The sequence below is a fragment of the Lycorma delicatula genome, chromosome 4 (assembly GCF_047948215.1).
Source record: "Lycorma delicatula isolate Av1 chromosome 4, ASM4794821v1, whole genome shotgun sequence".
Lineage (NCBI taxonomy): Eukaryota > Metazoa > Arthropoda > Insecta > Hemiptera > Fulgoridae > Lycorma > Lycorma delicatula.
Genome location: NC_134458.1, coordinates 168,368,565 through 168,384,922, shown reverse-complemented (window position 1 = coordinate 168,384,922; position 16,358 = coordinate 168,368,565). Strand labels below are relative to the sequence as shown.

Here is a 16,358-nt window from a genome sequence, read left to right as displayed (position 1 = left end):
ATTTATTAGACATAAACACTAGTTTATTTGGCTGTTTGAATGCATGCAGTATTCCCTACTACCTTTAAATATTCTCTACATAATCAGAAATTAATGGCTTAAACTACACAATTAAAGGTTTTATACTAAATAAAAATTTGTGGTAAAATACTGTTTTCTTTTACTTTTATTCAAACATAAAAATCAAAATTACAATATTCAAAACATGTAAAAATGGATTACCTTTTAATTTCATTTCATTACATTGAAACTACTTTAAAAATCCTTCTTTTAATATTCTTTTAATATAAAGTATCAGTAAACTTAATATGTGGTCAAATTTCACTTATTGAACATTTTTTATAAAGATTAGCTAAACTTAATATCTTTTAAAACAAATTCAAGAACAATTACCAGAACTTGCACTTCAAGATCTCCATATCCAGCTTGAGTTGTATAAATTGTAAATTCAGCTGGTATTAATGCCGGAACTCTTTAACCAGAAACACCTGGACCCTCAACTTTCACCTTCTCTCGTTCTACATTTGGACGGATTTTCATTTGAATTGGGTTGAAAACATTTAAGGGTTCACCATAACCTAGTTGTTTAACTACAATATTTTTATTTTAAAATATACCACTGCCAATTAAGTTTGTTAAAAATTTAATAAAAAAATAATGTTAGTATAGGCCTAAAAGTTACTTCTTTGCTGAACTAAATATATTGTTGCATATAGATATGCCAAGCCCACTGAAATACAGATGATATTTAGTCCTATAAATTAATACCTTGACTAAATTCATAACAAGAATTACCTGTATAATGAACATCATCACTCTCAAAGAAAGCAGCTAAGTGCCTCATACATCTCAAAATGTTTTACATGCAACATGCCCATAATAAAGATTGAGACAGATAATGTAAAACAAAAACGATTGTTCTATTTCAATCAAAAAAATAATGCTTATACACAATGTCTCTAATCAATAATATGTATTAATTTTTTAATAGATGAATATTATCTCTGGATTTTCATTATTTATTTATTTACTGAGCAAATTCTGTTGGTTACAGTTAATGAATTTTATATGACAAATTTTACAGTGGGAGAAGAATGTCAAGCCTGATCAAAATTTAAACTTTGAACTTTTCCGTAAAGTATTACGTTTTTTCATTGCAAAATATTCTCTATTTCCTAAATACATATAGTTAGCATTATTTTATTTGTCATTCGAACATTTAGATTAGTTTTACAAGGCTATACACCTGTAAAAAATTTAAAAAATATTACATAAAAAGCATGCATTAACGTAATCAAAATTTAAGAAAGCACTTATCAAAACATTTTTCTAATACTGTTGGTAATTCCAACTAACGTGTAAGCATATTCTTCTTTAGACCATGGTAAATATAGAGGTTTTATTACAACTAACAAATTCCAAGGTTCAATAAAAGAATTTATTTCAGTTTCTTTATTGTGCCCACATCAGTAAACAAAACATCATAACTGAAACCAGATGATATATGTTAACCCACTGGGTTGGTCTAGTTGTGAACGCGTCTTCCCAAATCAGCTGATTTGGAAGTCGAGAGTTCCAGTGTTCAAGTCCTAGTAAAGCCAGCTATTTTTACACGGACTTGAATACTAGATCGTGGATACCGGTGTTCTTTGGTGGTTGGGTTTCAATTAACCACACATCTCAGGTATGGTCGAACTGAGAATGTACAAGACTACACTTCATTTACACTCATACTTATCATCCTCTTAAGTATTATCTGAACGGTAATTACCGGAGGCTAAACAGGAAAAAGAAAGACACATTAATGGCTATTTTCTTGAAAAGTGTAGAATGATGTTAACACCTTATTGCATGTGTATAATTGAAAAAAAATCATGGGTTTTAATTGTTTGTAAAACAACCTATTAGAAAATTGCCCAAAAAAATACACACCCAAAATATTTCATCATTAATAAGGGGTACAAAAACTTCCAATAAATTGCTGAGAGTTGTGTAGTTCAAAAAGTTACATAAAACTGAATTGAATATGAATACAGGTATAATGAGACAGCCTGGACCTGTTGGTTTTTAGTTTCTTTGTTATTAAAGGAACGGTAAACACATTGCGGCATATTTATTAACCAGATAATGTAAAATTTTCAGATTTGTGTAAAAACCGTTCTGATCTGCTACAGTCAAAATGCAAACACACATTTGAATGTATTTCTCAAGGTAAACACCTGGTTACTAATCGAAGGGAGACTTACAGAAGTTAACATTTTTAATAATTAGGCTTACCTAATTATATAGATGGACCCACAGGCTGATCCCAGACCTCTAGACATGGCTGGACTGCAAGAATAGTGAAATGAGGCTTAACAGTGAGGTTGATCCAATTATGGTATGGGTCATAGAGACCCTCTGCGAAGTGTGACTATTGTCGGGAAAAGAACAATGCAGAACATACAGTGTTTACGTGCAATCAGTTCCTGCAGCATGCTGGAGGGTGTTTATTCTTCCTCAGATAACACATAGGAACTACATTGCAAACCAAAAGGATGGGCGTCTGTGATGTTGGTAAGGATTAACCATACGAAGATGGTGGAAGAATGGAAAAAGTGCAGTTGTGAATAATTCCCATGATTCTTTGTTGAAGCTGTGTTTATATTAAAGCAGTTCCAACCGCAATATAGATAACAGAAAAAAGCATACATTGATCAAGTACAACGTACGTAAATAATTTAACTAAAACAGGTCTGTTGAGGGGCCAATTGTCCATTTCTTGATTGATAATTAAGCAATCCAGGAAAACAGGATCTTCCAGTTCTGAAATGATAAGAACTGCAACGGCCACCAGCAATAAGATGGAACATCTGCTTGCTAGTGAAATTTAATTAGATACTTCTGCTACTGGATTTGATCTGCAATCATTATCTATCTCACTGTTTTATAATATGGAACACATTAAAAAGTTGTTACAGCAGATCGGATAAACAGTGCACACATTTCACCAAATTCAATCACTGAAGAACCAAAAGCTTGCCAAAGCTTTAGAAAGAAACATATACAAAATTAAAGCTACATTAGGACATCTATAAAACATTGGAATATGTTGATAAAAGGCAGGAAAACTATGTATAATAAAATAACCAAACTTCTTTAAAATATGCAATAATATTTTTAACAAAATTTGGCCACAAAATTTACATCTGATAAGAAGAAACAAAATTCCAAAGTTAACAAAAAATAAATAAAATAAAAGTAAGAAGCCAGCATGAATTCAATTGATATACTTTAGTGAACCTCAAAATTGACCATAAAGTCCTAACTTTTATTTACATTATCAAACATTTATTTACATTATAAAACATGTATTAATATAATACATTTAAATTTCTTATAATCTGGTTCCAAGTACAGTAATGAAATTTTTTGTAGAATTTTCTGATTCATTTTTAGAAAAATCTTTCATTCACTTTTCAATAATGCAAACTATGTTTTAATGTTCAGACCGAGTATAATTCCACACATTACTTTTACCTACAAATTTCATATTATTGATCTGTGCAGTTTGTATTATTTAAAAGTCTGGACAACAATAATAAAATTAACAGATTTGAATTGAACATTTAAAAATATTTTTAAAAGATTAAATTTAAAAATGAAAAAAGCAGTAGAAAAATCAATTTAAGAAATAAACAGATGGTATAAAATATATAACACTAAACCACTGCATTCAAAAAGAAAATTATATATATTTAGCATGCTAAGGCATTCATAATAACACTAATGTTGAATATGAATTAAAATCTATTTAAATCTAATGAAAAAATTATTAAGGTAGAAGGTCTATTCTACACAGTAATGGAATTAAAAAGAATAAACAAATACACAAGATCGACTCAAGACGATAATAAACATTCCATCATTGATCTCCCAGTAACAACAAATATAAAAAATTACGACTAAAAATTGAGTTCTAAAAAGGCATACAACAAATTAATAACTTCACATTTCAGAATGTAGTCTGAAAACAAGCATTTTTGGTATATTTATTAATTTCGATTTTTTTAATTATTAGCTCACAACTGTACTGATAGATTGTCGTGTTGTAAAAATACCATAGCTTAAACATTTCAAATAATTACAAAACACTTTCAAATTAATTACTTATGAATACATCCACATATCTATGAATTTTGCTATGTTTAGGGCATGTTTACTATAAATCTAGAAAAATTAACAAAATCAAAAGATATGTAATCTTAGTCAAATTAAAACATTTTTTTTTTTAATTAAAATATTTATCACAAAAGACAAAGGTTTTCTTTAAAGAGTTTTATCTCATTAATGTCTTAAATAATTCATTAAATGTTATTACTTTCCGCATTATTATTGACAGTTCAACTTCCTTAAAACCTGTAATAATCAATCGCAAAAAGTATCTAGTTTTTAATTTGTTTTAACTTGTAGTAAATTTTTTTGTGTTCTGTAATTTTATTTAGACTTTACATATACAAAAAAATAGGCATTTTAACTAACTTTAGACTTTTATTTCTTCAGGATAAGTTTATAAAATATTCTGATAAATTTAAGTAATTAAAAACCGATCTTTTATAAAGACAATTAAGTAAATACTGCTTCTTCAAAACACATCATCCAAATTTAACTGTGCTTACAAGATACTGACATGACATTTCCAAAACAGGTAATCCAAACCTTTTGCTGAGAGTTTAATTAATAATACTAACAACGACAGGTTGAAAACAAGACACAATCAAATATCAAACTTCAAAACAAAAACAAATTTTAAAAAAAAGAAATATTATAGAGACTAAATAAGTGATTTGTATATAAGGATGTTTTGACACACCACTCTTAGTTACAACAATAATATCTATAAAATATCGATCGCTACAAAATTACAGTTTATCAATATTATCTTAGTCTAAACTTTCGGTAACATAGCCATTAAAAATAAAGGGACAGGAATGAACATCTGTTTTCCATTTGACAAAAATTCTTCAAGCAGGTAAATAATGAAGTACAATTTCACTTTAAATGTGTAACTAATACAAATTAATATAATTTTTGACACATATAACCAATTTTTTTCTAACGCTACCATCAGAAATATTGGTACTTGTTCCAGCTCCCAACAACATTTTTATTTTTATACTTTGACATGTTAAGATAATTGGAAAAACTCAATAGCTTATCGATACATATCAATAATAGATAATTAATGAGTATTGTTAATTAATACATATTTTACAGCTTATTTTTTGCATAGGCCTCCGCTAGTTTTGTCAATCTGATAATCAGTAAATCTTTTGCGTGATATCTAACTTGAAATTATTCAATCTGATAATCAGTAAATCTTTTGCCTGATATCTAACTTGAAATTATTTATATTTCAAACAGGTTACACACAAAGAAGTGCGGGCATAACAATATTATTATAAATTCAAATAGATACCATGCAAGAGAGATCCATTAGCTTTAACTGCCGAAAAAAACGGGCGGTATTTTTAAATTTTTGCATATTACATTCGGTTAGCATATCTAATTTATATTTTACAATAAATAATATAAATTTTAGGAGATAAATTAATTGGCAGTATGGTGTACACAAATTTACAAATGGTACCGATTATCATAAAGATTACCAGAACATTTTACAGAGTATTAAATAAAAAATAAATGTTTTTTTAAATAAAGAAATAGCTCGAATTAAGTCAGCCATGCGTTGTAACTATATGTAAATTCTAACAGGAAATAGGTTCTAACATCTAAGCTGACATGAACATTATAAAATTAACAACAAACAATGATGAAACAATACAAATAGCTTTAAATAAATATAAAAATATTATATATATATATATAAAATTTATATAAACTATATGTATCTAACCTATAACAAACATATGAATGTACATACAATGTAACATGACTGATAAAAAAAAAATTGTATATACATAAAACAAATGAGTCTATAATAAAAAATATATATATATATATATACGAATGAAAAAATTTATATAAATTAAAAAAAATAAACATCAAGCAGCACATCAAAATTAACTAACAACATTTTATACATTAATAAATATTTTATGTTAGTACTCACACGTAATGCTCGAGCAGCACTTGTAGTCTTACTAATCTTCAACCCTTATATTGCAATAAAATGACTTATTTAAATATATTTAAATAAAATTATAATAAAAAAAGGGTTTTTATTTTTTTTTTACGTGATTAATTATTAACACATGATGAATTAAAAACATCTTGAAAAATAATTAACAAAAAAACACCAATTTAATGCAATTATAATAATTTTCAAACGGCTAGAAATTATTTCTAATTCAATCTAACAGATAAAACAAGAACCAGTGTCTAGGAATCTAAAATTATTATTGTTTTCAATCTATCTCACAGGTGTGGTTAATTATAATTTTCAAATCCCCCTCTGAAAATTCTTTACTGCATCCAGCCACAAGGATAAAAGTTTCCTTATATTAATTTATACATATATATTTTTTTTTTTTAGCTAAATGTGTTTCACAAAATATGAAGCTACTGTTCAACTACGATATCTTTCTTTAAAAAAAAATAATACAATAAAAATTAAACTACTACCAAACCTACATTACTTTTGCACAAAACATATTAAATAACTTACGTTTAATATCCTAGGTTAAGTAATGGGTTACTAATGTTTAATTATTGCCGATTAAAGAAAAATAGACATACATTTATTCTAGGGTACATTTTATTTATTTATATATCAACTAAGATCGACACCCAGTAACAATTACTGATGGATAATAATAAATCAGTAGTAGGATCGTTAAGTAATTTATGTACCTGAACTAGTTAAGGCTGTACTTTCAGTAAAACAAATCAATCACCTTTTTAGATATGTTATTTATTTATTTCCTTCAATACTCTATTACAAGCATCCAAAGCATTTTAATTATAATATAAAATAATATAATGAAATTATTGTCGCTTAAAAGATTCCAAAACACGCACGCATAAAAAAATATTTCTTATAATTTAATCGTATTGAAACTCCTGGTATAAACAAATAAGTTTACAAAACTATTTAAATGTTAACTCGACCGATTTTTGTTTTGCAAAGAAATAATTAGATACCATCAGCATTTTCATTCTTTCAAATAATTACTTTAATTTTTTTTAACAAATATACAATTGTTAGAACATAGCATCATTTTTGTGGCACACAGTATGCACAGCTTCAATCAATCTTAAAAAAACATTTACAATTCTACAATCAATCATCTTATAATTCTTACGTTACATTAATACATTTTAAACAGAAGGAACGACCGATCAAATGAGTTCAAATGTAAAAGAAACTAAAATTAATCTGAAAACCATTTACTACACTACTAAACATCACAGGTATACTTATTAAATCAGTTTACCTCGTGTTCCACGAACAGATTTCAAACATTCAGAAGAACTGAAACCTTTTCATAAATAAAAAAATAAAAAAATACATACACGTTAATTAGAAAACAATAACCGCTTAGTAACAAAAAATAAAATAGTAAAGCATGTGTTATTTACAGTTACTTTATCAGGATTCATATTAACAGAAGCACTACTTTGTAATATAGGTGTTTTTAAATCGCCCTGATAATATGAAACCAGATAAGTTAAGCCGGATGCGGCTGATCATGTCACCTTTATTTATTGTATTGTAATAGTCACAGTATAACTTGACAACTGAGTTAAGCATGTTACTTGCAAAAAAAAAATATATATATATATATATATATTATTAAAAAAATATACCATAAAAATAATCAATCTAATCTCAGTAAACATATCAATAAATACATCCTGTGTTAACAGATAAAATTACTATAACAACTATTATTTAACAAATACTAATCAAGGTAACTTTAACAATATTAAATGATGCTCTTCATCCCATTAGTTATAAACTTGCTACATTTGGAAACATAATTCAACCGATAAGCAAATGGATTCACAGATTACAACGGTGATTCATATTGGTATCACTGAGAGATGGCAAAAACCATCATTATTCTAATTTATATGCGCTCATTATGTGTATTATATCAGACATAGTTATTCTAATAAATTTCAAAATATCTTACAGTAATTCAGTAAAAATTTATTTTATGCATACATCATGTCAGTTTCATTGTACCTTTATATCTTTTTCTTTTTTTAATTTTTTTTTGATTTCATAATGTTTTTACATTAATTCTTTTTTTAGTTTAATTTTTTTTTTTACGTAAGTAAATAAATAATAATTACTATTTCACAGATATGAACAGCCAAAGCCAGCCAATTCACTTACAAAAAAATATTTTTTTTAATGAAAAACAGGTTGTTATATTAATAATTAAGTTTTATTAATGTCAATCTATAAATATAAAATTCTTCAAAAATAGTATACAAGTAGAGTTCATCATTTTTAGACAGAACTAAATATTAATTATAAAGAACATATATAATATTTAATTATAAAAAAACAACACCAACAGCAAAAAAGAATAAAAAAAGGAACAATAAGAAAATCTGAAGATAAACAGTTTCTGACTAATTAAAATGAGTAAATAGATTTTATTGGTCGGTAATTGTTGTAAAACAAACTATTACACAAAAAATTAGTAATTTTTTTTAAATCACGCTAACTCACTAGCATACACTAACTAAAGCTCACTAGCATAACTCACTAAAACATTAAAATAAATGTAGAATTTAAGTCAAAAAGCAAAGAAAATATCTTGGGAAAACAGTAATAGAGTCCATCGGATTTACCAATCGCCAGTGTCTTTCAAAGAATACAATACAAGTTATCATGGCAATCCTATGTTAATTCTCACCCGTCGTTTAAAAAAAACCAACATTGTAGAAATGATTACAACAAACCCTTTCCTGTCTTAAAATATTTTTCTAATAAAGCTAGAAACATGAAGTAATTACAAAATAATTACATAGAAATAAAAAAGTAAAAGGACAATTGACAGCAAGAAGGATTCCAATTGATGTGATGACAGATTTTCCAAATGCTTTATATAGAGTATGCTTTATGTAGTATAGCTTTATAGAACTCATCGGGTTTGTCTAGCAGTTAACTCTTCATCATTGCAAATCAGCTGATTTCAAAGTTGAGAGTTCTAAGGCTAGGATTTGAACCGTATAAAAGTAACTACTTTTATACAGATTTGAATACTAGATCGTGGATACCTGTGTATCCACCGGTAATTGGCATTCCGGTTTCAACTAATTACACGCCACAGTAATGGTTGACCTGAGACTGTACTAGACTACACTTCATTTGCATTCATACATATCATCCGCATTCATCCACTGAAGTAATAACTTACGGCGGTTCAGAAGGCTAAACAGATAAAAGTAGTAGTAGCAGCTAATAGAGTACGCTTTATATAGAGTGAACAGTCAGAAGAAGGAAGAAAAGTACTTGGATAATTTTGAAATACGATTATGGAGATAAATTACAAAAGCAAGATTGGTGGATGAAGCGTCACAAAACTACAAACTATGAAAAACTAATAAAAAAATCTTGTCAAATAAAAAAAATTACCACAATATTTAAAATTTATAAGGAATAAAATTAGTAAACACCTTCATATAGTATAATGTATACATGATACTCCAAGTAAATGATATAGGAATCGGAAGTAGTTGAGAAAAATGTGAGAAGCAGAAAATCTGATGAAAATATGGAAGAAGGAAATAGCTTTATTGGGCATATTCTAAATAGAAATTACCTTCAGTAAAAGATAAACAAGAAAGAAGAGAAAGTGTCAGTCAGTTATTTTTATTTACTAATCTAAACTTGCTTTCTTCTTAAATACCAGCTCAAATGGTGTGACAACAATAAATTATACAAAAAAACAAATTAACGATTAATGACGTAAATATTTTTTTGTTGCAAGGATTCTTTTAATAATATAAAGTACACAACAGATCCCAAGTTGTACTATTCACACTGTATTAATAACTTACTTGAGAGTGTGCAAGACCAATCAACAAACTGCGATTGAGTAAAGAAGAAAAATCATATTATATAATCTCAAAATACTCATAAATACAACCAAAATATAAGGCTATTAAATAATAATACTAATGCTGCTACAAAAGAACTGTGTATGCGCCAAATTCACATGACTGACAGCTGTGTAGTGTGAAGCATTTTCTTTCGATTGTTGTCACTCCAATTTCTGTAGACATATTAGTCTGGCTGTGGCCTTCATTTGGATAAAATGTTTTTTTTTTTGTACTGCTGAAAGAATAATAAGTGTTTCATTACACGAAAGAATTGTCATGAAATTTCATATGAAATTTGGAAAAACCGCTACTGAAACTTATCTTCTATTAAAAAACAGTATACGGCAATGAATATTTGTCACATGCGCTGATTTTTGAGTAGTTTAAGTGTTTCCAAGATGGCCAGGAAAACATTGAAGATGATGTTCATCCAGGTCGCCCTTACACGTCAAAAACGGATAAAAATATTGAAAAAATTGGTAATCTGATCGTCGGTTAACTATTCTTGTCTTTATTCAAGGTCCTTGCTCAACTCTGTGAAAAATTAAGACAATAACAACCCGAATTGTGGAAAAATAAGTCACGGGTTCTTCATCAGGACAACGCACCGGCTCACACTGTATTGTCTGTCAAGACGTTTCTAGCCAAGTATAACAATCCAGTGTTAGACCATCCGCCTTATTTGCCTGACCTGACACGATGTGACTTTTATCTGTTCCTCAAAGTCAAATCTGCATTAAAAGGAACAAAATTTCAGACCACTGAAGCTGTGAAAGAAAAAGCAGAACGCATCATTAAAGCGCTCAAAGAAGAAGATTTACAGCACTGTTTTAAACAATGGAAAATTGACATAGAGCGTTGTAGAGATAGAGGAGGGATGCCTATTGAAGAGGATAATAACTAAACATGTATAAATTTAAAATAAAATATTTTACAGCACTAGTCTCATTATTTACTTGGACCACACCTCGTACAACAAAAATAATTTTTCTCCTCTTTCCAGTTCCCTACCCTTTCCTCATTCTGTAGTTCCTTTTTCCTTAAACAAATCCCATGAAAATTTACTCAGCCACCCTTACTTTTTTTAGCCACGCCACCGTAAAGCTGGGTAACTTCTAGCAGTCTGCAGAGCAACCAATTCTTTATTGGAATTTAGCAAAGAACTTTTGTTGCTGTTGACTATCCAAAGACTCTACTGTACAGAGTCAAACAAAAAGCCAACCTAGTGGGTGAGGTATATACTGAGTAAATTCAGACTATCTCCGACTTCTAATCAATCTAACCAAACGATAAATAAAAAAAAAAAAGTATCCGACAGACAATACATGGATAATTTATTGGCATGTGACCAAATAAATCCAATAATCAATAATAAAAACAACGACATCAACCGCTTAAAACAAGTGAATTTAATTGTAAAGCGCAAATATTTTTTTTTTGAATAGTCAAAAATGTCTATAACATAACAAAATAACCATTTCTTTTTTTTTTAAATGGTATAAACATTTTTTTTCTTTTCCTTGATTTCACTACAAAGCTTGAAGCTTGTGCATGAGAATTGGAAATGAAATTTTTGTAGTATAAGAAACATGCCATGGATGAGATTGAAACCCAGGACCTTCGGGTAAAAAGCAGAGATATGCCACCACTCTGCCACGGGGATAGACATTTACTTAGTTAAACCCCTTAAAAAGCCTTGGCGTCCTGTACTACATTATTATCTACAAAAATGATCAATGTTATGGAGTGAAGTGTAATAAGCATTATTTACATCTTCAGTTATCTCTAGGCAACAAGTTCACTGAACTTGGTTTAATGTTTCGCTTTCCATCTTAATGAATTTGATTTCAAGAGACGTTCAAGGCATTGCAGAACTACAGGATTGTAAGAGTGCAGTTTACCATCTTATTTACTATATATTAAGTTATATGGTTTGACTGGCAGAAGCTATTAAATTATAAAATTAGAAATTAAAGGATCAGAACCCTATTTACCGTTGTTAAAAAAAATAAAATAAAATAACATACATTGTAAAAAAATGTCTTTTAACACATAATCATAAACAATTTTAAAAAGTGATAATAAGTAAGGATTTCAGCTTCTCTACTCTTTATTAAATCAGAAATACAAATATAATTGAACACTGTTCCTTTTATTTTTTATTTTTTTTTTTGTCTTCAGTCATTTGACTGGTCTGATGCAGCTCTCCAAGATTCCGTATCTAGTGCTAGTCTTTTCATTTCAGTATACCCTCTACATCCTACATCCCTAACAATTTGTTTTACATATTCCAAACGTGGCCTGCCTACACAATTTTCCCCTTCTACCTGTCCTTCCAATATTAAAGCGACTATTCCAGGATGCCTTAGTATGTGGCCTATAAGTCTGTCTCTTCTTTTAACTATATTTTTCCAAATGCTTCTTTCTTCATCTATTTGCCGCAATACCTCTTCATTTGTCACTTTATCCACCCGTCTGATTTTTAACATTCTCCTATAGCACCGCATTTGAAAAGCTTCTAATCTTTTCTTCTCAGATACTCCGATCGTCCAAGTTTCACTTCCATAAAAAGTGACACTCCAAACATACACTTTCAAAAATCTTTTCCTGACATTTAATATAATTTTTGATGTAAACAAATTATATTTCTTACTGAAGGTTCATTTAGCTTGTGCTATTCAGCAATTTATATCGCTCCTGCTTCGTCCATCTTTAACAATTCTACTTCTCAAATAACAAAATTCTACTACCTCCATAATCTTTTCTCCTCCTATTTTCACATTCAGTGGTCCATCTTTGTTATTTCTCGTACATTTCATTACTTTTGTTTTCTTCTTGTTTATTTTCATGCGATAGTTCTTGCGTAGGACTTCATCTATGCCGTTCATTGTTTCTTCTAAATCCTTTTTACTTTCGGCTAGAATTACTATATCATCAGCAAATCGTAGCATCTTTATCATTTCACCTTGTACTGTTACTCCGAATCTAAACTGTTCTTTAACATCATTAACTGCTAGTTCCATGTAAAGATTAAAAAGTAACGGAGATAGGGAACATCCTTGTCGAACTCCCTTTCTTATTACAGCTTCTTTCTTATGTTCTTCAATTGTTACTGTTGCTGTTTGGTTCCTGTACATGTTAGCAATTGTTCTTCTATCTCTGTATTTGAACCCTAATTTTTTTTAAATGCTGAACATTTTTTCCAGTCTACGTTATCGAATGCCTTTTCTAGGTCTATAATCGCCAAGTATGTCGGTTTGTTTTTCTTTAATCTTCCTTCTACTATTAATCTGAGTCCTAAAATTGCTTCCCTTGTCCCTATACTTTTCCTGAAACCAAATTGGTCTTCTCCTAACACTTCCTCCACTCTCCTCTCAATTCTTCTGTATAGAATTCTAGTTAAGATTTTTGATGCATGACTAGTTAAACTAATTGTTCTGTATTCTTCACATTTATCTGCCCCTGCTTTCTTTGGTATCATGACTATAACACTTTTTTTGAAGTCTGACGGAAATTCCCCTTTTTCATAAATATTACACACCAGTTTGTATAATCTATCAATCACTTCCTCAACTGCACTGCGCAGTAATTCTACAGGTAATCTGTCTATTCCAGGAGCCTTTCTGCCATTTAAATCTTTTAATGCTCTCTTAAATTCAGATCTCAGTATTGTTTCTCCCATTTCATCCTCCTCAACTTCCTCTTCTTCCTCTATAACACCATTTTCTAATTCATTTCCTCCGTATAACTCTTCAATATATTCCACCCATCTATCGACTTTACCTTTCGTATTATATATTGGTGTACCATCTTTGTTTAACACATTATTAGATTTTAATTTATGTACCCCAAAATTTTCCTTAACTTCCCTGTATGCTCCGTCTATTTTACCAATGTTCATTTCTCTTTCCACTTCTGAACACTTTTCTTTAATCCACTCTTCTTTCGCCAGTTTGCACTTCCTGTTTATAGCATTTCTTAATTGCCGATAGTTCCTTTTACTTTTTTCATCACTAGCATCTGTATATTTTCTACGTTCATCCATCAGCTGCAATATATCGTCTGAAACCCAAGGTTTTCTACTAGTTCTCTTTATTCTGCCTAAGTTTTCTTCTGCTGATTTAAGAATTTCCTTTTTAACACTCTCCTATTCTTCTTCTACATTTTCTACCTTACCTTTTTTACTCAGATCTCTTGCGATGTCCTCCTCAAAAATCTTCTTTACTTCCTCTTCCTCAAGCTTCTCTAAATTCCACCGATTCATCTGAGACCTTTTCTTCAGGTTTTTAAACCCCAATCTACATTTCATTATCACCAAATTATGGTCGCTATCAATGTCTGCTCCAGGGTAAGTTTTGCAGTCAACGAGTTGATTTCTAAATCTTTGCTTAACCATGATATAATCTATTTGATGCCTTGCAGTATCGCCTGGCTTTTTCCAAGTGTATATTCTTCTATTATGATTTTTAAATTGGGTGTTGGCAATTACCAAATTATACTTCGTGCAAAACTCTATAAGTCGGTCCCCTTTTTCATTCCTTTTGCCCAGCCCGTATTCACCCACTATATTTCCTTCCTTGCCTTTTCCAATGCTTGCATTCCAATCTCCAACTATTATTAAATTTTCATCTACTTTTACGTGTTTAATTGCTTCATCAATCTCTTCGTATACACACTCTACCTCCTTATCATCATCATGGGCGCTTGTAGGCATATAGACGTTAACAATCGTTGTATGATTCTATCGCTATGCGTCTTGAAATACTCCACTCTCCTCCCTATCTTCTTGTTCATTACGAAACCTACTCCTGCCTGCCCATTATTTGACCATGAGTTAATTACTCACTGTTCCTTTATATTAATATTTAACCTGTTAATCCAAAATGGAGGTAGTGAAAAATACTGTTTTTATTTATTTTTTTTTAATTATTAGATTATTTTCGATATTTTAGCCACAAAATTTTTATTATGAATTATATACTTAATACCTGTTGTATTTTTAAAATACACATATATCTGAATTGAGATTTTTACATTTGTTGTTTTATATCAACTGGAAAACTCATAAAAAATATATATATATATTTAATTATAAATACCTCAACAAACTGAAAATATCCCTTATAACCTGATCCGTTCATGTATACATAAAATTATCAGAAATAGCATCCTAAAAAATGAACAAAAATGAAGAAAGAAAGAAATAGAGAAAAAAGTATAATAAATGTAGTAGAACGGAAATAATAAAAACTGAATTAAGATGTAATATACAAAACAAAATTTGGCATTGTGATTAGCTATGAATTTATTTTTGTGATTATCTATGTATTTATTATATAATAAATACAGCAACATTAGAAAGAAATAATTAAAAATATTTGCACATGTTTTGTAAAATAATAAGAGTTAAAAAAAAAAAGACAAACATAAAAATTATTTAAAATAAAAACAATAATAAATCTCATACTTTCAAAATATATCGGAATTCTTTTGAACAATCTTTTTGTAAAATTAGTTTGTAAAGAAATCTTTTGAAGGAAAGATTTTTCAGATAGTTTGGCAAATTATTAAAGATTACAACGGAAGCATTATAAGCTTCTCTTTTTTGTAAATCCTGTGGTTTAGTAAAGATGGATATTGTTATTTTTTTAAGAATAAGCAATTATTTTTATTAGCAAAGATTGCATATTCATAAATATAAACACAAGGATAAGTTAACAAATTTAATTTTCTAAATATAAAATCCACGATTCATACTTACTGATACCAGAAAGATTTAACAGTCCATTTTTGTATTTAAAAATTCATTTTGAATGTTTAAGGGAGTTTTAAGAGATGGCATTATAATTTACAAGAAAATGTACATAGGCATAATAATTATGACAAATTTGATCTATTAAAATAAATCTAATAATTTTTTGGGTTATCACAGTTTTCGATATATGCAAGAATTATGAATTCTCTGTACTAGGTGTGTAATTTCATTACGTAGCATGGTTTTTTCTTTTTTTTTAAGTGTAAGAAGGTATTAATCTGTACCAAATATTTTATTATAATAGTGTATTACAATATGATTATTTATAAACGCATAAGATTTGAAAAGAGAAAAAATCAATATCTTACACTAAAAATATTTAACTAAATCTTTTTTTAACATGGGTACCATTACTATCACTAACTCTACAAAAAAACCAGTTGTATAAATATCATAAATGTTCACCGGTAAATCAATTTTCAAGTAATTTAAAAGCAATTAAACACATAAAAGGGAATGAAAAATTAATAGTTGGATATTG

The 16,358-nt window shown here is 28.8% G+C and overlaps 1 long non-coding RNA gene across 1 annotated transcript in view; it reads right to left on the bottom strand.

Annotated features, from left to right (window-relative positions):
• The window catches only part of LOC142322967 (uncharacterized), a 53,934-nt gene that overhangs the window by 12,479 nt on the left and 25,097 nt on the right, over nt 1-16,358 (bottom strand). The window lies entirely within an intron of this gene.